This window comes from Schistocerca gregaria, unplaced genomic scaffold (genome assembly GCF_023897955.1).
Source record: "Schistocerca gregaria isolate iqSchGreg1 unplaced genomic scaffold, iqSchGreg1.2 ptg000355l, whole genome shotgun sequence".
Taxonomy (NCBI): Eukaryota; Metazoa; Arthropoda; class Insecta; order Orthoptera; family Acrididae; genus Schistocerca; species Schistocerca gregaria.
Genome location: NW_026061814.1, coordinates 1,198,074 through 1,219,456, shown reverse-complemented (window position 1 = coordinate 1,219,456; position 21,383 = coordinate 1,198,074). Strand labels below are relative to the sequence as shown.

Genomic DNA, 21,383 nt, shown 5'->3' with positions numbered 1-21,383 from the left:
AACGGCAAATTTGTAAACAAAAATTAACCTTTCGTCGCTACAAGAGATGGATACTTTGCCGAACAGCCTGTGTCTTGTGTGCATGTTTTCGCACCTTTCCACGGCACGGCGCAGCACAGAGCGGCTCTGGTAGCTCCGAACGGCCGCACACGGCGCCTCGGACACGCCGGTTCGGCCCGCGCCCATCTCGCAGATGCTTCTCGTACTTGTGCTGTCATATGGACCGCGACCCGAGCGGCAGCGAGCGGCAGTCGAGCAAAGTCGGGACAAGTCGGGACGGAAGGGGACAGCCGAGAATGCACCGTGCGAATTACGCAAATATCTGGAAGCGCGACGCGTGTCAGGCAGGTGAGACCGCTTCCCTCTGTCTTCATTTCTTGCTTTCTTGTCACTACCCCTGCCAGCCCTTTTTTCATGCTACCTTTCTCATGTGACAAAGATGCTTCCATACTGATTTTAAACTATCGTAAGATACGATGTTAAGGAACTCAATTTGAAAAGAGTGCGCCAAGGAAGACTTCCAAAGAGTCTCTGGAAATAACAAAACAGTGTGAAGTGACAGAAATGTTGTGAAATACGTCAGGGCATATTGTTTTGTAGCAGTGCACAACGGCAAATTTGTAAACAAAAATTTACCTTTCGTCGCTACAAGAGATGGATACTTTGTCGAACAAACGAATGACAGGCGGTGCAACGAGCAGCTGTGTTGTGCGTCTGACCCACGTGGCGGCGCGCCGCACTGCGCGTCGCCTTCGAGGTGGAAGGACGTGCTTTGCGTCAAATGTGCCACCGAAGACGGCGATTGCGTGTGTTGGGAGGAGAGGCGAAGCCTTCTTCTGCCGTGCGGCTACTGTATAAGGACGCCAACGGCCATACCATGTTGAATACACCGGTTCTCGTCCGATCACCGAAGTTAAGCAACATCGGGCCCGGTTAGTACTTGGATGGGTGACCGCCTGGGAACACCGGGTGCTGTTGGCTCCCTCTCTTCTTCTAAATTTTATGTCACTACACCTGCCAGTCCTCTTTTCATACAAACTCTCAGGTGCGACAAAGATGCTTCCACAAGCATTTTAAACCACTGTATTAAATGTAAGATGCAAAATTACAGTAATGAACTCAGTTTGAACAAGAATGCGCGGAGGAAGAGTGCTAGGAACTCGTTGAAAATAACGAAACACTGCGAATCGACAGATGTGCTCTTAAAATGCGTCAGAGCCTACTGTTTTGTAGGAGCGCTAAATTCCAATTTTGTAGCAGTGCACAACGGCAAATTTGTAAACAAAAATTAACCTTTCGTCGCTACAAGAGATGGATACTTTGCCGAACAGCCTGTGTCTTGTGTGCATGTTTTCGCACCTTTCCACGGCACGGCGCAGCACAGAGCGGCTCTGGTAGCTCCGAACGGCCGCACACGGCGCCTCGGACACGCCGGTTCGGCCCGCGCCCATCTCGCAGATGCTTCTCGTACTTGTGCTGTCATATGGACCGCGACCCGAGCGGCAGCGAGCGGCAGTCGAGCAAAGTCGGGACAAGTCGGGACGGAAGGGGACAGCCGAGAATGCACCGTGCGAATTACGCAAATATCTGGAAGCGCGACGCGTGTCAGGCAGGTGAGACCGCTTCCCTCTGTCTTCATTTCTTGCTTTCTTGTCACTACCCCTGCCAGCCCTTTTTTCATGCTACCTTTCTCATGTGACAAAGATGCTTCCATACTGATTTTAAACTATCGTAAGATACGATGTTAAGGAACTCAATTTGAAAAGAGTGCGCCAAGGAAGACTTCCAAAGAGTCTCTGGAAATAACAAAACAGTGTGAAGTGACAGAAATGTTGTGAAATACGTCAGGGCATATTGTTTTGTAGCAGTGCACAACGGCAAATTTGTAAACAAAAATTTACCTTTCGTCGCTACAAGAGATGGATACTTTGTCGAACAAACGAATGACAGGCGGTGCAACGAGCAGCTGTGTTGTGCGTCTGACCCACGTGGCGGCGCGCCGCACTGCGCGTCGCCTTCGAGGTGGAAGGACGTGCTTTGCGTCAAATGTGCCACCGAAGACGGCGATTGCGTGTGTTGGGAGGAGAGGCGAAGCCTTCTTCTGCCGTGCGGCTACTGTATAAGGACGCCAACGGCCATGCCATGTTGAATACACCGGTTCTCGTCCGATCACCGAAGTTAAGCAACATCGGGCCCGGTTAGTACTTGGATGGGTGACCGCCTGGGAACACCGGGTGCTGTTGGCTCCCTCTCTTCTTCTAAATTTTATGTCACTACACCTGCCAGTCCTCTTTTCATACAAACTCTCAGGTGCGACAAAGATGCTTCCACAAGCATTTTAAACCACTGTATTAAATGTAAGATGCAAAATTACAGTAATGAACTCAGTTTGAACAAGAATGCGCGGAGGAAGAGTGCTAGGAACTCGTTGAAAATAACGAAACACTGCGAATCGACAGATGTGCTCTTAAAATGCGTCAGAGCCTACTGTTTTGTAGGAGCGCTAAATTCCAATTTTGTAGCAGTGCACAACGGCAAATTTGTAAACAAAAATTAACCTTTCGTCGCTACAAGAGATGGATACTTTGCCGAACAGCCTGTGTCTTGTGTGCATGTTTTCGCACCTTTCCACGGCACGGCGCAGCACAGAGCGGCTCTGGTAGCTCCGAACGGCCGCACACGGCGCCTCGGACACGCCGGTTCGGCCCGCGCCCATCTCGCAGATGCTTCTCGTACTTGTGCTGTCATATGGACCGCGACCCGAGCGGCAGCGAGCGGCAGTCGAGCAAAGTCGGGACAAGTCGGGACGGAAGGGGACAGCCGAGAATGCACCGTGCGAATTACGCAAATATCTGGAAGCGCGACGCGTGTCAGGCAGGTGAGACCGCTTCCCTCTGTCTTCATTTCTTGCTTTCTTGTCACTACCCCTGCCAGCCCTTTTTTCATGCTACCTTTCTCATGTGACAAAGATGCTTCCATACTGATTTTAAACTATCGTAAGATACGATGTTAAGGAACTCAATTTGAAAAGAGTGCGCCAAGGAAGACTTCCAAAGAGTCTCTGGAAATAACAAAACAGTGTGAAGTGACAGAAATGTTGTGAAATACGTCAGGGCATATTGTTTTGTAGCAGTGCACAACGGCAAATTTGTAAACAAAAATTTACCTTTCGTCGCTACAAGAGATGGATACTTTGTCGAACAAACGAATGACAGGCGGTGCAACGAGCAGCTGTGTTGTGCGTCTGACCCACGTGGCGGCGCGCCGCACTGCGCGTCGCCTTCGAGGTGGAAGGACGTGCTTTGCGTCAAATGTGCCACCGAAGACGGCGATTGCGTGTGTTGGGAGGAGAGGCGAAGCCTTCTTCTGCCGTGCGGCTACTGTATAAGGACGCCAACGGCCATGCCATGTTGAATACACCGGTTCTCGTCCGATCACCGAAGTTAAGCAACATCGGGCCCGGTTAGTACTTGGATGGGTGACCGCCTGGGAACACCGGGTGCTGTTGGCTCCCTCTCTTCTTCTAAATTTTATGTCACTACACCTGCCAGTCCTCTTTTCATACAAACTCTCAGGTGCGACAAAGATGCTTCCACAAGCATTTTAAACCACTGTATTAAATGTAAGATGCAAAATTACAGTAATGAACTCAGTTTGAACAAGAATGCGCGGAGGAAGAGTGCTAGGAACTCGTTGAAAATAACGAAACACTGCGAATCGACAGATGTGCTCTTAAAATGCGTCAGAGCCTACTGTTTTGTAGGAGCGCTAAATTCCAATTTTGTAGCAGTGCACAACGGCAAATTTGTAAACAAAAATTAACCTTTCGTCGCTACAAGAGATGGATACTTTGCCGAACAGCCTGTGTCTTGTGTGCATGTTTTCGCACCTTTCCACGGCACGGCGCAGCACAGAGCGGCTCTGGTAGCTCCGAACGGCCGCACACGGCGCCTCGGACACGCCGGTTCGGCCCGCGCCCATCTCGCAGATGCTTCTCGTACTTGTGCTGTCATATGGACCGCGACCCGAGCGGCAGCGAGCGGCAGTCGAGCAAAGTCGGGACAAGTCGGGACGGAAGGGGACAGCCGAGAATGCACCGTGCGAATTACGCAAATATCTGGAAGCGCGACGCGTGTCAGGCAGGTGAGACCGCTTCCCTCTGTCTTCATTTCTTGCTTTCTTGTCACTACCCCTGCCAGCCCTTTTTTCATGCTACCTTTCTCATGTGACAAAGATGCTTCCATACTGATTTTAAACTATCGTAAGATACGATGTTAAGGAACTCAATTTGAAAAGAGTGCGCCAAGGAAGACTTCCAAAGAGTCTCTGGAAATAACAAAACAGTGTGAAGTGACAGAAATGTTGTGAAATACGTCAGGGCATATTGTTTTGTAGCAGTGCACAACGGCAAATTTGTAAACAAAAATTTACCTTTCGTCGCTACAAGAGATGGATACTTTGTCGAACAAACGAATGACAGGCGGTGCAACGAGCAGCTGTGTTGTGCGTCTGACCCACGTGGCGGCGCGCCGCACTGCGCGTCGCCTTCGAGGTGGAAGGACGTGCTTTGCGTCAAATGTGCCACCGAAGACGGCGATTGCGTGTGTTGGGAGGAGAGGCGAAGCCTTCTTCTGCCGTGCGGCTACTGTATAAGGACGCCAACGGCCATGCCATGTTGAATACACCGGTTCTCGTCCGATCACCGAAGTTAAGCAACATCGGGCCCGGTTAGTACTTGGATGGGTGACCGCCTGGGAACACCGGGTGCTGTTGGCTCCCTCTCTTCTTCTAAATTTTATGTCACTACACCTGCCAGTCCTCTTTTCATACAAACTCTCAGGTGCGACAAAGATGCTTCCACAAGCATTTTAAACCACTGTATTAAATGTAAGATGCAAAATTACAGTAATGAACTCAGTTTGAACAAGAATGCGCGGAGGAAGAGTGCTAGGAACTCGTTGAAAATAACGAAACACTGCGAATCGACAGATGTGCTCTTAAAATGCGTCAGAGCCTACTGTTTTGTAGGAGCGCTAAATTCCAATTTTGTAGCAGTGCACAACGGCAAATTTGTAAACAAAAATTAACCTTTCGTCGCTACAAGAGATGGATACTTTGCCGAACAGCCTGTGTCTTGTGTGCATGTTTTCGCACCTTTCCACGGCACGGCGCAGCACAGAGCGGCTCTGGTAGCTCCGAACGGCCGCACACGGCGCCTCGGACACGCCGGTTCGGCCCGCGCCCATCTCGCAGATGCTTCTCGTACTTGTGCTGTCATATGGACCGCGACCCGAGCGGCAGCGAGCGGCAGTCGAGCAAAGTCGGGACAAGTCGGGACGGAAGGGGACAGCCGAGAATGCACCGTGCGAATTACGCAAATATCTGGAAGCGCGACGCGTGTCAGGCAGGTGAGACCGCTTCCCTCTGTCTTCATTTCTTGCTTTCTTGTCACTACCCCTGCCAGCCCTTTTTTCATGCTACCTTTCTCATGTGACAAAGATGCTTCCATACTGATTTTAAACTATCGTAAGATACGATGTTAAGGAACTCAATTTGAAAAGAGTGCGCCAAGGAAGACTTCCAAAGAGTCTCTGGAAATAACAAAACAGTGTGAAGTGACAGAAATGTTGTGAAATACGTCAGGGCATATTGTTTTGTAGCAGTGCACAACGGCAAATTTGTAAACAAAAATTTACCTTTCGTCGCTACAAGAGATGGATACTTTGTCGAACAAACGAATGACAGGCGGTGCAACGAGCAGCTGTGTTGTGCGTCTGACCCACGTGGCGGCGCGCCGCACTGCGCGTCGCCTTCGAGGTGGAAGGACGTGCTTTGCGTCAAATGTGCCACCGAAGACGGCGATTGCGTGTGTTGGGAGGAGAGGCGAAGCCTTCTTCTGCCGTGCGGCTACTGTATAAGGACGCCAACGGCCATACCATGTTGAATACACCGGTTCTCGTCCGATCACCGAAGTTAAGCAACATCGGGCCCGGTTAGTACTTGGATGGGTGACCGCCTGGGAACACCGGGTGCTGTTGGCTCCCTCTCTTCTTCTAAATTTTATGTCACTACACCTGCCAGTCCTCTTTTCATACAAACTCTCAGGTGCGACAAAGATGCTTCCACAAGCATTTTAAACCACTGTATTAAATGTAAGATGCAAAATTACAGTAATGAACTCAGTTTGAACAAGAATGCGCGGAGGAAGAGTGCTAGGAACTCGTTGAAAATAACGAAACACTGCGAATCGACAGATGTGCTCTTAAAATGCGTCAGAGCCTACTGTTTTGTAGGAGCGCTAAATTCCAATTTTGTAGCAGTGCACAACGGCAAATTTGTAAACAAAAATTAACCTTTCGTCGCTACAAGAGATGGATACTTTGCCGAACAGCCTGTGTCTTGTGTGCATGTTTTCGCACCTTTCCACGGCACGGCGCAGCACAGAGCGGCTCTGGTAGCTCCGAACGGCCGCACACGGCGCCTCGGACACGCCGGTTCGGCCCGCGCCCATCTCGCAGATGCTTCTCGTACTTGTGCTGTCATATGGACCGCGACCCGAGCGGCAGCGAGCGGCAGTCGAGCAAAGTCGGGACAAGTCGGGACGGAAGGGGACAGCCGAGAATGCACCGTGCGAATTACGCAAATATCTGGAAGCGCGACGCGTGTCAGGCAGGTGAGACCGCTTCCCTCTGTCTTCATTTCTTGCTTTCTTGTCACTACCCCTGCCAGCCCTTTTTTCATGCTACCTTTCTCATGTGACAAAGATGCTTCCATACTGATTTTAAACTATCGTAAGATACGATGTTAAGGAACTCAATTTGAAAAGAGTGCGCCAAGGAAGACTTCCAAAGAGTCTCTGGAAATAACAAAACAGTGTGAAGTGACAGAAATGTTGTGAAATACGTCAGGGCATATTGTTTTGTAGCAGTGCACAACGGCAAATTTGTAAACAAAAATTTACCTTTCGTCGCTACAAGAGATGGATACTTTGTCGAACAAACGAATGACAGGCGGTGCAACGAGCAGCTGTGTTGTGCGTCTGACCCACGTGGCGGCGCGCCGCACTGCGCGTCGCCTTCGAGGTGGAAGGACGTGCTTTGCGTCAAATGTGCCACCGAAGACGGCGATTGCGTGTGTTGGGAGGAGAGGCGAAGCCTTCTTCTGCCGTGCGGCTACTGTATAAGGACGCCAACGGCCATACCATGTTGAATACACCGGTTCTCGTCCGATCACCGAAGTTAAGCAACATCGGGCCCGGTTAGTACTTGGATGGGTGACCGCCTGGGAACACCGGGTGCTGTTGGCTCCCTCTCTTCTTCTAAATTTTATGTCACTACACCTGCCAGTCCTCTTTTCATACAAACTCTCAGGTGCGACAAAGATGCTTCCACAAGCATTTTAAACCACTGTATTAAATGTAAGATGCAAAATTACAGTAATGAACTCAGTTTGAACAAGAATGCGCGGAGGAAGAGTGCTAGGAACTCGTTGAAAATAACGAAACACTGCGAATCGACAGATGTGCTCTTAAAATGCGTCAGAGCCTACTGTTTTGTAGGAGCGCTAAATTCCAATTTTGTAGCAGTGCACAACGGCAAATTTGTAAACAAAAATTAACCTTTCGTCGCTACAAGAGATGGATACTTTGCCGAACAGCCTGTGTCTTGTGTGCATGTTTTCGCACCTTTCCACGGCACGGCGCAGCACAGAGCGGCTCTGGTAGCTCCGAACGGCCGCACACGGCGCCTCGGACACGCCGGTTCGGCCCGCGCCCATCTCGCAGATGCTTCTCGTACTTGTGCTGTCATATGGACCGCGACCCGAGCGGCAGCGAGCGGCAGTCGAGCAAAGTCGGGACAAGTCGGGACGGAAGGGGACAGCCGAGAATGCACCGTGCGAATTACGCAAATATCTGGAAGCGCGACGCGTGTCAGGCAGGTGAGACCGCTTCCCTCTGTCTTCATTTCTTGCTTTCTTGTCACTACCCCTGCCAGCCCTTTTTTCATGCTACCTTTCTCATGTGACAAAGATGCTTCCATACTGATTTTAAACTATCGTAAGATACGATGTTAAGGAACTCAATTTGAAAAGAGTGCGCCAAGGAAGACTTCCAAAGAGTCTCTGGAAATAACAAAACAGTGTGAAGTGACAGAAATGTTGTGAAATACGTCAGGGCATATTGTTTTGTAGCAGTGCACAACGGCAAATTTGTAAACAAAAATTTACCTTTCGTCGCTACAAGAGATGGATACTTTGTCGAACAAACGAATGACAGGCGGTGCAACGAGCAGCTGTGTTGTGCGTCTGACCCACGTGGCGGCGCGCCGCACTGCGCGTCGCCTTCGAGGTGGAAGGACGTGCTTTGCGTCAAATGTGCCACCGAAGACGGCGATTGCGTGTGTTGGGAGGAGAGGCGAAGCCTTCTTCTGCCGTGCGGCTACTGTATAAGGACGCCAACGGCCATACCATGTTGAATACACCGGTTCTCGTCCGATCACCGAAGTTAAGCAACATCGGGCCCGGTTAGTACTTGGATGGGTGACCGCCTGGGAACACCGGGTGCTGTTGGCTCCCTCTCTTCTTCTAAATTTTATGTCACTACACCTGCCAGTCCTCTTTTCATACAAACTCTCAGGTGCGACAAAGATGCTTCCACAAGCATTTTAAACCACTGTATTAAATGTAAGATGCAAAATTACAGTAATGAACTCAGTTTGAACAAGAATGCGCGGAGGAAGAGTGCTAGGAACTCGTTGAAAATAACGAAACACTGCGAATCGACAGATGTGCTCTTAAAATGCGTCAGAGCCTACTGTTTTGTAGGAGCGCTAAATTCCAATTTTGTAGCAGTGCACAACGGCAAATTTGTAAACAAAAATTAACCTTTCGTCGCTACAAGAGATGGATACTTTGCCGAACAGCCTGTGTCTTGTGTGCATGTTTTCGCACCTTTCCACGGCACGGCGCAGCACAGAGCGGCTCTGGTAGCTCCGAACGGCCGCACACGGCGCCTCGGACACGCCGGTTCGGCCCGCGCCCATCTCGCAGATGCTTCTCGTACTTGTGCTGTCATATGGACCGCGACCCGAGCGGCAGCGAGCGGCAGTCGAGCAAAGTCGGGACAAGTCGGGACGGAAGGGGACAGCCGAGAATGCACCGTGCGAATTACGCAAATATCTGGAAGCGCGACGCGTGTCAGGCAGGTGAGACCGCTTCCCTCTGTCTTCATTTCTTGCTTTCTTGTCACTACCCCTGCCAGCCCTTTTTTCATGCTACCTTTCTCATGTGACAAAGATGCTTCCATACTGATTTTAAACTATCGTAAGATACGATGTTAAGGAACTCAATTTGAAAAGAGTGCGCCAAGGAAGACTTCCAAAGAGTCTCTGGAAATAACAAAACAGTGTGAAGTGACAGAAATGTTGTGAAATACGTCAGGGCATATTGTTTTGTAGCAGTGCACAACGGCAAATTTGTAAACAAAAATTTACCTTTCGTCGCTACAAGAGATGGATACTTTGTCGAACAAACGAATGACAGGCGGTGCAACGAGCAGCTGTGTTGTGCGTCTGACCCACGTGGCGGCGCGCCGCACTGCGCGTCGCCTTCGAGGTGGAAGGACGTGCTTTGCGTCAAATGTGCCACCGAAGACGGCGATTGCGTGTGTTGGGAGGAGAGGCGAAGCCTTCTTCTGCCGTGCGGCTACTGTATAAGGACGCCAACGGCCATACCATGTTGAATACACCGGTTCTCGTCCGATCACCGAAGTTAAGCAACATCGGGCCCGGTTAGTACTTGGATGGGTGACCGCCTGGGAACACCGGGTGCTGTTGGCTCCCTCTCTTCTTCTAAATTTTATGTCACTACACCTGCCAGTCCTCTTTTCATACAAACTCTCAGGTGCGACAAAGATGCTTCCACAAGCATTTTAAACCACTGTATTAAATGTAAGATGCAAAATTACAGTAATGAACTCAGTTTGAACAAGAATGCGCGGAGGAAGAGTGCTAGGAACTCGTTGAAAATAACGAAACACTGCGAATCGACAGATGTGCTCTTAAAATGCGTCAGAGCCTACTGTTTTGTAGGAGCGCTAAATTCCAATTTTGTAGCAGTGCACAACGGCAAATTTGTAAACAAAAATTAACCTTTCGTCGCTACAAGAGATGGATACTTTGCCGAACAGCCTGTGTCTTGTGTGCATGTTTTCGCACCTTTCCACGGCACGGCGCAGCACAGAGCGGCTCTGGTAGCTCCGAACGGCCGCACACGGCGCCTCGGACACGCCGGTTCGGCCCGCGCCCATCTCGCAGATGCTTCTCGTACTTGTGCTGTCATATGGACCGCGACCCGAGCGGCAGCGAGCGGCAGTCGAGCAAAGTCGGGACAAGTCGGGACGGAAGGGGACAGCCGAGAATGCACCGTGCGAATTACGCAAATATCTGGAAGCGCGACGCGTGTCAGGCAGGTGAGACCGCTTCCCTCTGTCTTCATTTCTTGCTTTCTTGTCACTACCCCTGCCAGCCCTTTTTTCATGCTACCTTTCTCATGTGACAAAGATGCTTCCATACTGATTTTAAACTATCGTAAGATACGATGTTAAGGAACTCAATTTGAAAAGAGTGCGCCAAGGAAGACTTCCAAAGAGTCTCTGGAAATAACAAAACAGTGTGAAGTGACAGAAATGTTGTGAAATACGTCAGGGCATATTGTTTTGTAGCAGTGCACAACGGCAAATTTGTAAACAAAAATTTACCTTTCGTCGCTACAAGAGATGGATACTTTGTCGAACAAACGAATGACAGGCGGTGCAACGAGCAGCTGTGTTGTGCGTCTGACCCACGTGGCGGCGCGCCGCACTGCGCGTCGCCTTCGAGGTGGAAGGACGTGCTTTGCGTCAAATGTGCCACCGAAGACGGCGATTGCGTGTGTTGGGAGGAGAGGCGAAGCCTTCTTCTGCCGTGCGGCTACTGTATAAGGACGCCAACGGCCATACCATGTTGAATACACCGGTTCTCGTCCGATCACCGAAGTTAAGCAACATCGGGCCCGGTTAGTACTTGGATGGGTGACCGCCTGGGAACACCGGGTGCTGTTGGCTCCCTCTCTTCTTCTAAATTTTATGTCACTACACCTGCCAGTCCTCTTTTCATACAAACTCTCAGGTGCGACAAAGATGCTTCCACAAGCATTTTAAACCACTGTATTAAATGTAAGATGCAAAATTACAGTAATGAACTCAGTTTGAACAAGAATGCGCGGAGGAAGAGTGCTAGGAACTCGTTGAAAATAACGAAACACTGCGAATCGACAGATGTGCTCTTAAAATGCGTCAGAGCCTACTGTTTTGTAGGAGCGCTAAATTCCAATTTTGTAGCAGTGCACAACGGCAAATTTGTAAACAAAAATTAACCTTTCGTCGCTACAAGAGATGGATACTTTGCCGAACAGCCTGTGTCTTGTGTGCATGTTTTCGCACCTTTCCACGGCACGGCGCAGCACAGAGCGGCTCTGGTAGCTCCGAACGGCCGCACACGGCGCCTCGGACACGCCGGTTCGGCCCGCGCCCATCTCGCAGATGCTTCTCGTACTTGTGCTGTCATATGGACCGCGACCCGAGCGGCAGCGAGCGGCAGTCGAGCAAAGTCGGGACAAGTCGGGACGGAAGGGGACAGCCGAGAATGCACCGTGCGAATTACGCAAATATCTGGAAGCGCGACGCGTGTCAGGCAGGTGAGACCGCTTCCCTCTGTCTTCATTTCTTGCTTTCTTGTCACTACCCCTGCCAGCCCTTTTTTCATGCTACCTTTCTCATGTGACAAAGATGCTTCCATACTGATTTTAAACTATCGTAAGATACGATGTTAAGGAACTCAATTTGAAAAGAGTGCGCCAAGGAAGACTTCCAAAGAGTCTCTGGAAATAACAAAACAGTGTGAAGTGACAGAAATGTTGTGAAATACGTCAGGGCATATTGTTTTGTAGCAGTGCACAACGGCAAATTTGTAAACAAAAATTTACCTTTCGTCGCTACAAGAGATGGATACTTTGTCGAACAAACGAATGACAGGCGGTGCAACGAGCAGCTGTGTTGTGCGTCTGACCCACGTGGCGGCGCGCCGCACTGCGCGTCGCCTTCGAGGTGGAAGGACGTGCTTTGCGTCAAATGTGCCACCGAAGACGGCGATTGCGTGTGTTGGGAGGAGAGGCGAAGCCTTCTTCTGCCGTGCGGCTACTGTATAAGGACGCCAACGGCCATACCATGTTGAATACACCGGTTCTCGTCCGATCACCGAAGTTAAGCAACATCGGGCCCGGTTAGTACTTGGATGGGTGACCGCCTGGGAACACCGGGTGCTGTTGGCTCCCTCTCTTCTTCTAAATTTTATGTCACTACACCTGCCAGTCCTCTTTTCATACAAACTCTCAGGTGCGACAAAGATGCTTCCACAAGCATTTTAAACCACTGTATTAAATGTAAGATGCAAAATTACAGTAATGAACTCAGTTTGAACAAGAATGCGCGGAGGAAGAGTGCTAGGAACTCGTTGAAAATAACGAAACACTGCGAATCGACAGATGTGCTCTTAAAATGCGTCAGAGCCTACTGTTTTGTAGGAGCGCTAAATTCCAATTTTGTAGCAGTGCACAACGGCAAATTTGTAAACAAAAATTAACCTTTCGTCGCTACAAGAGATGGATACTTTGCCGAACAGCCTGTGTCTTGTGTGCATGTTTTCGCACCTTTCCACGGCACGGCGCAGCACAGAGCGGCTCTGGTAGCTCCGAACGGCCGCACACGGCGCCTCGGACACGCCGGTTCGGCCCGCGCCCATCTCGCAGATGCTTCTCGTACTTGTGCTGTCATATGGACCGCGACCCGAGCGGCAGCGAGCGGCAGTCGAGCAAAGTCGGGACAAGTCGGGACGGAAGGGGACAGCCGAGAATGCACCGTGCGAATTACGCAAATATCTGGAAGCGCGACGCGTGTCAGGCAGGTGAGACCGCTTCCCTCTGTCTTCATTTCTTGCTATCTTGTCACTACCCCTGCCAGCCCTTTTTTCATGCTACCTTTCTCATGTGACAAAGATGCTTCCATACTGATTTTAAACTATCGTAAGATACGATGTTAAGGAACTCAATTTGAAAAGAGTGCGCCAAGGAAGACTTCCAAAGAGTCTCTGGAAATAACAAAACAGTGTGAAGTGACAGAAATGTTGTGAAATACGTCAGGGCATATTGTTTTGTAGCAGTGCACAACGGCAAATTTGTAAACAAAAATTTACCTTTCGTCGCTACAAGAGATGGATACTTTGTCGAACAAACGAATGACAGGCGGTGCAACGAGCAGCTGTGTTGTGCGTCTGACCCACGTGGCGGCGCGCCGCACTGCGCGTCGCCTTCGAGGTGGAAGGACGTGCTTTGCGTCAAATGTGCCACCGAAGACGGCGATTGCGTGTGTTGGGAGGAGAGGCGAAGCCTTCTTCTGCCGTGCGGCTACTGTATAAGGACGCCAACGGCCATACCATGTTGAATACACCGGTTCTCGTCCGATCACCGAAGTTAAGCAACATCGGGCCCGGTTAGTACTTGGATGGGTGACCGCCTGGGAACACCGGGTGCTGTTGGCTCCCTCTCTTCTTCTAAATTTTATGTCACTACACCTGCCAGTCCTCTTTTCATACAAACTCTCAGGTGCGACAAAGATGCTTCCACAAGCATTTTAAACCACTGTATTAAATGTAAGATGCAAAATTACAGTAATGAACTCAGTTTGAACAAGAATGCGCGGAGGAAGAGTGCTAGGAACTCGTTGAAAATAACGAAACACTGCGAATCGACAGATGTGCTCTTAAAATGCGTCAGAGCCTACTGTTTTGTAGGAGCGCTAAATTCCAATTTTGTAGCAGTGCACAACGGCAAATTTGTAAACAAAAATTAACCTTTCGTCGCTACAAGAGATGGATACTTTGCCGAACAGCCTGTGTCTTGTGTGCATGTTTTCGCACCTTTCCACGGCACGGCGCAGCACAGAGCGGCTCTGGTAGCTCCGAACGGCCGCACACGGCGCCTCGGACACGCCGGTTCGGCCCGCGCCCATCTCGCAGATGCTTCTCGTACTTGTGCTGTCATATGGACCGCGACCCGAGCGGCAGCGAGCGGCAGTCGAGCAAAGTCGGGACAAGTCGGGACGGAAGGGGACAGCCGAGAATGCACCGTGCGAATTACGCAAATATCTGGAAGCGCGACGCGTGTCAGGCAGGTGAGACCGCTTCCCTCTGTCTTCATTTCTTGCTTTCTTGTCACTACCCCTGCCAGCCCTTTTTTCATGCTACCTTTCTCATGTGACAAAGATGCTTCCATACTGATTTTAAACTATCGTAAGATACGATGTTAAGGAACTCAATTTGAAAAGAGTGCGCCAAGGAAGACTTCCAAAGAGTCTCTGGAAATAACAAAACAGTGTGAAGTGACAGAAATGTTGTGAAATACGTCAGGGCATATTGTTTTGTAGCAGTGCACAACGGCAAATTTGTAAACAAAAATTTACCTTTCGTCGCTACAAGAGATGGATACTTTGTCGAACAAACGAATGACAGGCGGTGCAACGAGCAGCTGTGTTGTGCGTCTGACCCACGTGGCGGCGCGCCGCACTGCGCGTCGCCTTCGAGGTGGAAGGACGTGCTTTGCGTCAAATGTGCCACCGAAGACGGCGATTGCGTGTGTTGGGAGGAGAGGCGAAGCCTTCTTCTGCCGTGCGGCTACTGTATAAGGACGCCAACGGCCATACCATGTTGAATACACCGGTTCTCGTCCGATCACCGAAGTTAAGCAACATCGGGCCCGGTTAGTACTTGGATGGGTGACCGCCTGGGAACACCGGGTGCTGTTGGCTCCCTCTCTTCTTCTAAATTTTATGTCACTACACCTGCCAGTCCTCTTTTCATACAAACTCTCAGGTGCGACAAAGATGCTTCCACAAGCATTTTAAACCACTGTATTAAATGTAAGATGCAAAATTACAGTAATGAACTCAGTTTGAACAAGAATGCGCGGAGGAAGAGTGCTAGGAACTCGTTGAAAATAACGAAACACTGCGAATCGACAGATGTGCTCTTAAAATGCGTCAGAGCCTACTGTTTTGTAGGAGCGCTAAATTCCAATTTTGTAGCAGTGCACAACGGCAAATTTGTAAACAAAAATTAACCTTTCGTCGCTACAAGAGATGGATACTTTGCCGAACAGCCTGTGTCTTGTGTGCATGTTTTCGCACCTTTCCACGGCACGGCGCAGCACAGAGCGGCTCTGGTAGCTCCGAACGGCCGCACACGGCGCCTCGGACACGCCGGTTCGGCCCGCGCCCATCTCGCAGATGCTTCTCGTACTTGTGCTGTCATATGGACCGCGACCCGAGCGGCAGCGAGCGGCAGTCGAGCAAAGTCGGGACAAGTCGGGACGGAAGGGGACAGCCGAGAATGCACCGTGCGAATTACGCAAATATCTGGAAGCGCGACGCGTGTCAGGCAGGTGAGACCGCTTCCCTCTGTCTTCATTTCTTGCTATCTTGTCACTACCCCTGCCAGCCCTTTTTTCATGCTACCTTTCTCATGTGACAAAGATGCTTCCATACTGATTTTAAACTATCGTAAGATACGATGTTAAGGAACTCAATTTGAAAAGAGTGCGCCAAGGAAGACTTCCAAAGAGTCTCTGGAAATAACAAAACAGTGTGAAGTGACAGAAATGTTGTGAAATACGTCAGGGCATATTGTTTTGTAGCAGTGCACAACGGCAAATTTGTAAACAAAAATTTACCTTTCGTCGCTACAAGAGATGGATACTTTGTCGAACAAACGAATGACAGGCGGTGCAACGAGCAGCTGTGTTGTGCGTCTGACCCACGTGGCGGCGCGCCGCACTGCGCGTCGCCTTCGAGGTGGAAGGACGTGCTTTGCGTCAAATGTGCCACCGAAGACGGCGATTGCGTGTGTTGGGAGGAGAGGCGAAGCCTTCTTCTGCCGTGCGGCTACTGTATAAGGACGCCAACGGCCATACCATGTTGAATACACCGGTTCTCGTCCGATCACCGAAGTTAAGCAACATCGGGCCCGGTTAGTACTTGGATGGGTGACCGCCTGGGAACACCGGGTGCTGTTGGCTCCCTCTCTTCTTCTAAATTTTATGTCACTACACCTGCCAGTCCTCTTTTCATACAAACTCTCAGGTGCGACAAAGATGCTTCCACAAGCATTTTAAACCACTGTATTAAATGTAAGATGCAAAATTACAGTAATGAACTCAGTTTGAACAAGAATGCGCGGAGGAAGAGTGCTAGGAACTCGTTGAAAATAACGAAACACTGCGAATCGACAGATGTGCTCTTAAAATGCGTCAGAGCCTACTGTTTTGTAGGAGCGCTAAATTCCAATTTTGTAGCAGTGCACAACGGCAAATTTGTAAACAAAAATTAACCTTTCGTCGCTACAAGAGATGGATACTTTGCCGAACAGCCTGTGTCTTGTGTGCATGTTTTCGCACCTTTCCACGGCACGGCGCAGCACAGAGCGGCTCTGGTAGCTCCGAACGGCCGCACACGGCGCCTCGGACACGCCGGTTCGGCCCGCGCCCATCTCGCAGATGCTTCTCGTACTTGTGCTGTCATATGGACCGCGACCCGAGCGGCAGCGAGCGGCAGTCGAGCAAAGTCGGGACAAGTCGGGACGGAAGGGGACAGCCGAGAATGCACCGTGCGAATTACGCAAATATCTGGAAGCGCGACGCGTGTCAGGCAGGTGAGACCGCTTCCCTCTGTCTTCATTTCTTGCTTTCTTGTCACTACCCCTGCCAGCCCTTTTTTCATGCTACCTTTCTCATGTGACAAAGATGCTTCCATACTGATTTTAAACTATCGTAAGATACGATGTTAAGGAACTCAATTTGAAAAGAGTGCGCCAAGGAAGACTTCCAAAGAGTCTCTGGAAATAACAAAACAGTGTGAAGTGACAGAAATGTTGTGAAATACGTCAGGGCATATTGTTTTGTAGCAGTGCACAACGGCAAATTTGTAAACAAAAATTTACCTTTCGTCGCTACAAGAGATGGATACTTTGTCGAACAAACGAATGACAGGCGGTGCAACGAGCAGCTGTGTTGTGCGTCTGACCCACGTGGCGGCGCGCCGCACTGCGCGTCGCCTTCGAGGTGGAAGGACGTGCTTTGCGTCAAATGTGCCACCGAAGACGGCGATTGCGTGTGTTGGGAGGAGAGGCGAAGCCTTCTTCTGCCGTGCGGCTACTGCATAAGGACGCCAACGGCCATACCATGTTGAATACACCGGTTCTCGTCCGATCACCGAAGTTAAGCAACATCGGGCCCGGTTAGTACTTGGATGGGTGACCGCCTGGGAACACCGGGTGCTGTTGGCTCCCTCTCTTCTTCTAAATTTTATGTCACTACACCTGCCAGTCCTCTTTTCATACAAACTCTCAGGTGCGACAAAGATGCTTCCACAAGCATTTTAAACCACTGTATTAAATGTAAGATGCAAAATTACAGTAATGAACTCAGTTTGAACAAGAATGCGCGGAGGAAGAGTGCTAGGAACTCGTTGAAAATAACGAAACACTGCGAATCGACAGATGTGCTCTTAAAATGCGTCAGAGCCTACTGTTTTGTAGGAGCGCTAAATTCCAATTTTGTAGCAGTGCACAACGGCAAATTTGTAAACAAAAATTAACCTTTCGTCGCTACAAGAGATGGATACTTTGCCGAACAGCCTGTGTCTTGTGTGCATGTTTTCGCACCTTTCCACGGCACGGCGCAGCACAGAGCGGCTCTGGTAGCTCCGAACGGCCGCACACGGCGCCTCGGACACGCCGGTTCGGCCCGCGCCCATCTCGCAGATGCTTCTCGTACTTGTGCTGTCATATGGACCGCGACCCGAGCGGCAGCGAGCGGCAGTCGAGCAAAGTCGGGACAAGTCGGGACGGAAGGGGACAGCCGAGAATGCACCGTGCGAATTACGCAAATATCTGGAAGCGCGACGCGTGTCAGGCAGGTGAGACCGCTTCCCTCTGTCTTCATTTCTTGCTTTCTTGTCACTACCCCTGCCAGCCCTTTTTTCATGCTACCTTTCTCATGTGACAAAGATGCTTCCATACTGATTTTAAACTATCGTAAGATACGATGTTAAGGAACTCAATTTGAAAAGAGTGCGCCAAGGAAGACTTCCAAAGAGTCTCTGGAAATAACAAAACAGTGTGAAGTGACAGAAATGTTGTGAAATACGTCAGGGCATATTGTTTTGTAGCAGTGCACAACGGCAAATTTGTAAACAAAAATTTACCTTTCGTCGCTACAAGAGATGGATACTTTGTCGAACAAACGAATGACAGGCGGTGCAACGAGCAGCTGTGTTGTGCGTCTGACCCACGTGGCGGCGCGCCGCACTGCGCGTCGCCTTCGAGGTGGAAGGACGTGCTTTGCGTCAAATGTGCCACCGAAGACGGCGATTGCGTGTGTTGGGAGGAGAGGCGAAGCCTTCTTCTGCCGTGCGGCTACTGTATAAGGACGCCAACGGCCATACCATGTTGAATACACCGGTTCTCGTCCGATCACCGAAGTTAAGCAACATCGGGCCCGGTTAGTACTTGGATGGGTGACCGCCTGGGAACACCGGGTGCTGTTGGCTCCCTCTCTTCTTCTAAATTTTATGTCACTACACCTGCCAGTCCTCTTTTCATACAAACTCTCAGGTGCGACAAAGATGCTTCCACAAGCATTTTAAACCACTGTATTAAATGTAAGATGCAAAATTACAGTAATGAACTCAGTTTGAACAAGAATGCGCGGAGGAAGAGTGCTAGGAACTCGTTGAAAATAACGAAACACTGCGAATCGACAGATGTGCTCTTAAAATGCGTCAGAGCCTACTGTTTTGTAGGAGCGCTAAATTCCAATTTTGTAGCAGTGCACAACGGCAAATTTGTAAACAAAAATTAACCTTTCGTCGCTACAAGAGATGGATACTTTGCCGAACAGCCTGTGTCTTGTGTGCATGTTTTCGCACCTTTCCACGGCACGGCGCAGCACAGAGCGGCTCTGGTAGCTCCGAACGGCCGCACACGGCGCCTCGGACACGCCGGTTCGGCCCGCGCCCATCTCGCAGATGCTTCTCGTACTTGTGCTGTCATATGGACCGCGACCCGAGCGGCAGCGAGCGGCAGTCGAGCAAAGTCGGGACAAGTCGGGACGGAAGGGGACAGCCGAGAATGCACCGTGCGAATTACGCAAATATCTGGAAGCGCGACGCGTGTCAGGCAGGTGAGACCGCTTCCCTCTGTCTTCATTTCTTGCTTTCTTGTCACTACCCCTGCCAGCCCTTTTTTCATGCTACCTTTCTCATGTGACAAAGATGCTTCCATACTGATTTTAAACTATCGTAAGATACGATGTTAAGGAACTCAATTTGAAAAGAGTGCGCCAAGGAAGACTTCCAAAGAGTCTCTGGAAATAACAAAACAGTGTGAAGTGACAGAAATGTTGTGAAATACGTCAGGGCATATTGTTTTGTAGCAGTGCACAACGGCAAATTTGTAAACAAAAATTTACCTTTCGTCGCTACAAGAGATGGATACTTTGTCGAACAAACGAATGACAGGCGGTGCAACGAGCAGCTGTGTTGTGCGTCTGACCCACGTGGCGGCGCGCCGCACTGCGCGTCGCCTTCGAGGTGGAAGGACGTGCTTTGCGTCAAATGTGCCACCGAAGACGGCGATTGCGTGTGTTGGGAGGAGAGGCGAAGCCTTCTTCTGCCGTGCGGCTACTGCATAAGGACGCCAACGGCCATACCATGTTGAATACACCGGTTCTCGTCCGATCACCGAAGTTAAGCAACATCGGGCCCGGTTAGTACTTGGATGGGTGACCGCCTGGGAACACCGGGTGCTGTTGGCTCCCTCTCTTCTTCTAAATTTTATGTCACTACACCTGCCAGTCCTCTTTTCATACAAACTCTCAGGTGCGACAAAGATGCTTCCACAAGCATTTTAAACCACTGTATTAAATGTAAGATGCAAAATTACAGTAATGAACTCAGTTTGAACAAGAATGCGCGGAGGAAGAGTGCTAGGAACTCGTTGAAAATAACGAAACACTGCGAATCGACAGATGTGCTCTTAAAATGCGTCAGAGCCTACTGTTTTGTAGGAGCGCTAAATTCCAATTTTGTAGCAGTGCACAACGGCAAATTTGTAAACAAAAATTAACCTTTCGTCGCTACAAGAGATGGATACTTTGCCGAACAGCCTGTGTCTTGTGTGCATGTTTTCGCACCTTGGCACGGCGCAGCACAGAGCGGCTCTGGTAGCTCCGAACGGCCGCACACGGCGCCTCGGACACGCCGGTTCGGCCCGCGCCCATCTCGCAGATGCTTCTCGTACTTGTGCTGTCATATGGACCGCGACCCGAGCGGCAGCGAGCGGCAGTCGAGCAAAGTCGGGACAAGTCGGGACGGAAGGGGACAGCCGAGAATGCACCGTGCGAATTACGCAAATATCTGGAAGCGCGACGCGTGTCAGGCAGGTGAGACCGCTTCCCTCTGTCTTCATTTCTTGCTATCTTGTCACTACCCCTGCCAGCCCTTTTTTCATGCTACCTTTCTCATGTGACAAAGATGCTTCCATACTGATTTTAAACTATCGTAAGATACGATGTTAAGGAACTCAATTTGAAAAGAGTGCGCCAAGGAAGACTTCCAAAGAGTCTCTGGAAATAACAAAACAGTGTGAAGTGACAGAAATGTTGTGAAATACGTCAGGGCATATTGTTTTGTAGCAGTGCACAACGGCAAATTTGTAAACAAAAATTTACCTTTCGTCGCTACAAGAGATGGATACTTTGTCGAACAAACGAATGACAGGCGGTGCAACGAGCAGCTGTGTTGTGCGTCTGACCCACGTGGCGGCGCGCCGCACTGCGCGTCGCCTTCGAGGTGGAAGGACGTGCTTTGCGTCAAATGTGCCACCGAAGACGGCGATTGCGTGTGTTGGGAGGAGAGGCGAAGCCTTCTTCTGCCGTGCGGATACTGTATAAGGACGCCAACGGCCATGCCATGTTGAATACACCGGTTCTCGTCCGATCACCGAAGTTAAGCAACATCGGGCCCGGTTAGTACTTGGATGGGTGACCGCCTGGGAACACCGGGTGCTGTTGGCTCCCTCTCTTCTTCTAAATTTTATGTCACTACACCTGCCAGTCCTCTTTTCATACAAACTCTCAGGTGCGACAAAGATGCTTCCACAAGCATTTTAAACCACTGTATTAAATGTAAGATGCAAAATTACAGTAATGAACTCAGTTTGAACAAGAATGCGCGGAGGAAG

The 21,383-nt window shown here is 50.1% G+C and overlaps 17 non-coding genes across 17 annotated transcripts; all 17 read left to right on the top strand.

Moving 5' to 3' along the window:
• The first annotated feature begins 862 nt into the window (after positions 1 to 862).
• Positions 863 to 981, top strand: LOC126308365 (5S ribosomal RNA). The gene has a single exon (XR_007554266.1). It is a non-coding gene; the product is annotated as a 5S ribosomal RNA (ribosomal RNA).
• A 1,146-nt stretch (positions 982 to 2,127) lies between these two features.
• Positions 2,128 to 2,246, top strand: LOC126307713 (5S ribosomal RNA). The gene has a single exon (XR_007553698.1). It is a non-coding gene; the product is annotated as a 5S ribosomal RNA (ribosomal RNA).
• Positions 2,247 to 3,392: 1,146 nt separating this feature from the next.
• On the top strand, positions 3,393 to 3,511 carry LOC126307712 (5S ribosomal RNA). The gene has a single exon (XR_007553697.1). It is a non-coding gene; the product is annotated as a 5S ribosomal RNA (ribosomal RNA).
• A 1,146-nt stretch (positions 3,512 to 4,657) lies between these two features.
• LOC126307710 (5S ribosomal RNA) lies at positions 4,658 to 4,776 on the top strand. Its single transcript, XR_007553695.1, has one exon. It is a non-coding gene; the product is annotated as a 5S ribosomal RNA (ribosomal RNA).
• Positions 4,777 to 5,922: 1,146 nt separating this feature from the next.
• On the top strand, positions 5,923 to 6,041 carry LOC126308364 (5S ribosomal RNA). The gene has a single exon (XR_007554265.1). It is a non-coding gene; the product is annotated as a 5S ribosomal RNA (ribosomal RNA).
• A 1,146-nt stretch (positions 6,042 to 7,187) lies between these two features.
• LOC126308363 (5S ribosomal RNA) lies at positions 7,188 to 7,306 on the top strand. Its single transcript, XR_007554264.1, has one exon. It is a non-coding gene; the product is annotated as a 5S ribosomal RNA (ribosomal RNA).
• A 1,146-nt stretch (positions 7,307 to 8,452) lies between these two features.
• LOC126308362 (5S ribosomal RNA) lies at positions 8,453 to 8,571 on the top strand. The gene has a single exon (XR_007554263.1). It is a non-coding gene; the product is annotated as a 5S ribosomal RNA (ribosomal RNA).
• Positions 8,572 to 9,717: 1,146 nt separating this feature from the next.
• On the top strand, positions 9,718 to 9,836 carry LOC126308361 (5S ribosomal RNA). Its single transcript, XR_007554262.1, has one exon. It is a non-coding gene; the product is annotated as a 5S ribosomal RNA (ribosomal RNA).
• Positions 9,837 to 10,982: 1,146 nt separating this feature from the next.
• Positions 10,983 to 11,101, top strand: LOC126308359 (5S ribosomal RNA). Its single transcript, XR_007554260.1, has one exon. It is a non-coding gene; the product is annotated as a 5S ribosomal RNA (ribosomal RNA).
• A 1,146-nt stretch (positions 11,102 to 12,247) lies between these two features.
• Positions 12,248 to 12,366, top strand: LOC126308357 (5S ribosomal RNA). Its single transcript, XR_007554259.1, has one exon. It is a non-coding gene; the product is annotated as a 5S ribosomal RNA (ribosomal RNA).
• Positions 12,367 to 13,512: 1,146 nt separating this feature from the next.
• Positions 13,513 to 13,631, top strand: LOC126308356 (5S ribosomal RNA). Its single transcript, XR_007554258.1, has one exon. It is a non-coding gene; the product is annotated as a 5S ribosomal RNA (ribosomal RNA).
• A 1,146-nt stretch (positions 13,632 to 14,777) lies between these two features.
• LOC126308355 (5S ribosomal RNA) lies at positions 14,778 to 14,896 on the top strand. Its single transcript, XR_007554257.1, has one exon. It is a non-coding gene; the product is annotated as a 5S ribosomal RNA (ribosomal RNA).
• Positions 14,897 to 16,042: 1,146 nt separating this feature from the next.
• On the top strand, positions 16,043 to 16,161 carry LOC126308354 (5S ribosomal RNA). The gene has a single exon (XR_007554256.1). It is a non-coding gene; the product is annotated as a 5S ribosomal RNA (ribosomal RNA).
• A 1,146-nt stretch (positions 16,162 to 17,307) lies between these two features.
• Positions 17,308 to 17,426, top strand: LOC126308353 (5S ribosomal RNA). Its single transcript, XR_007554255.1, has one exon. It is a non-coding gene; the product is annotated as a 5S ribosomal RNA (ribosomal RNA).
• Positions 17,427 to 18,572: 1,146 nt separating this feature from the next.
• LOC126308352 (5S ribosomal RNA) lies at positions 18,573 to 18,691 on the top strand. Its single transcript, XR_007554254.1, has one exon. It is a non-coding gene; the product is annotated as a 5S ribosomal RNA (ribosomal RNA).
• A 1,146-nt stretch (positions 18,692 to 19,837) lies between these two features.
• LOC126308351 (5S ribosomal RNA) lies at positions 19,838 to 19,956 on the top strand. Its single transcript, XR_007554253.1, has one exon. It is a non-coding gene; the product is annotated as a 5S ribosomal RNA (ribosomal RNA).
• A 1,141-nt stretch (positions 19,957 to 21,097) lies between these two features.
• Positions 21,098 to 21,216, top strand: LOC126307709 (5S ribosomal RNA). Its single transcript, XR_007553694.1, has one exon. It is a non-coding gene; the product is annotated as a 5S ribosomal RNA (ribosomal RNA).
• Positions 21,217 to 21,383: the final 167 nt, after the last annotated feature.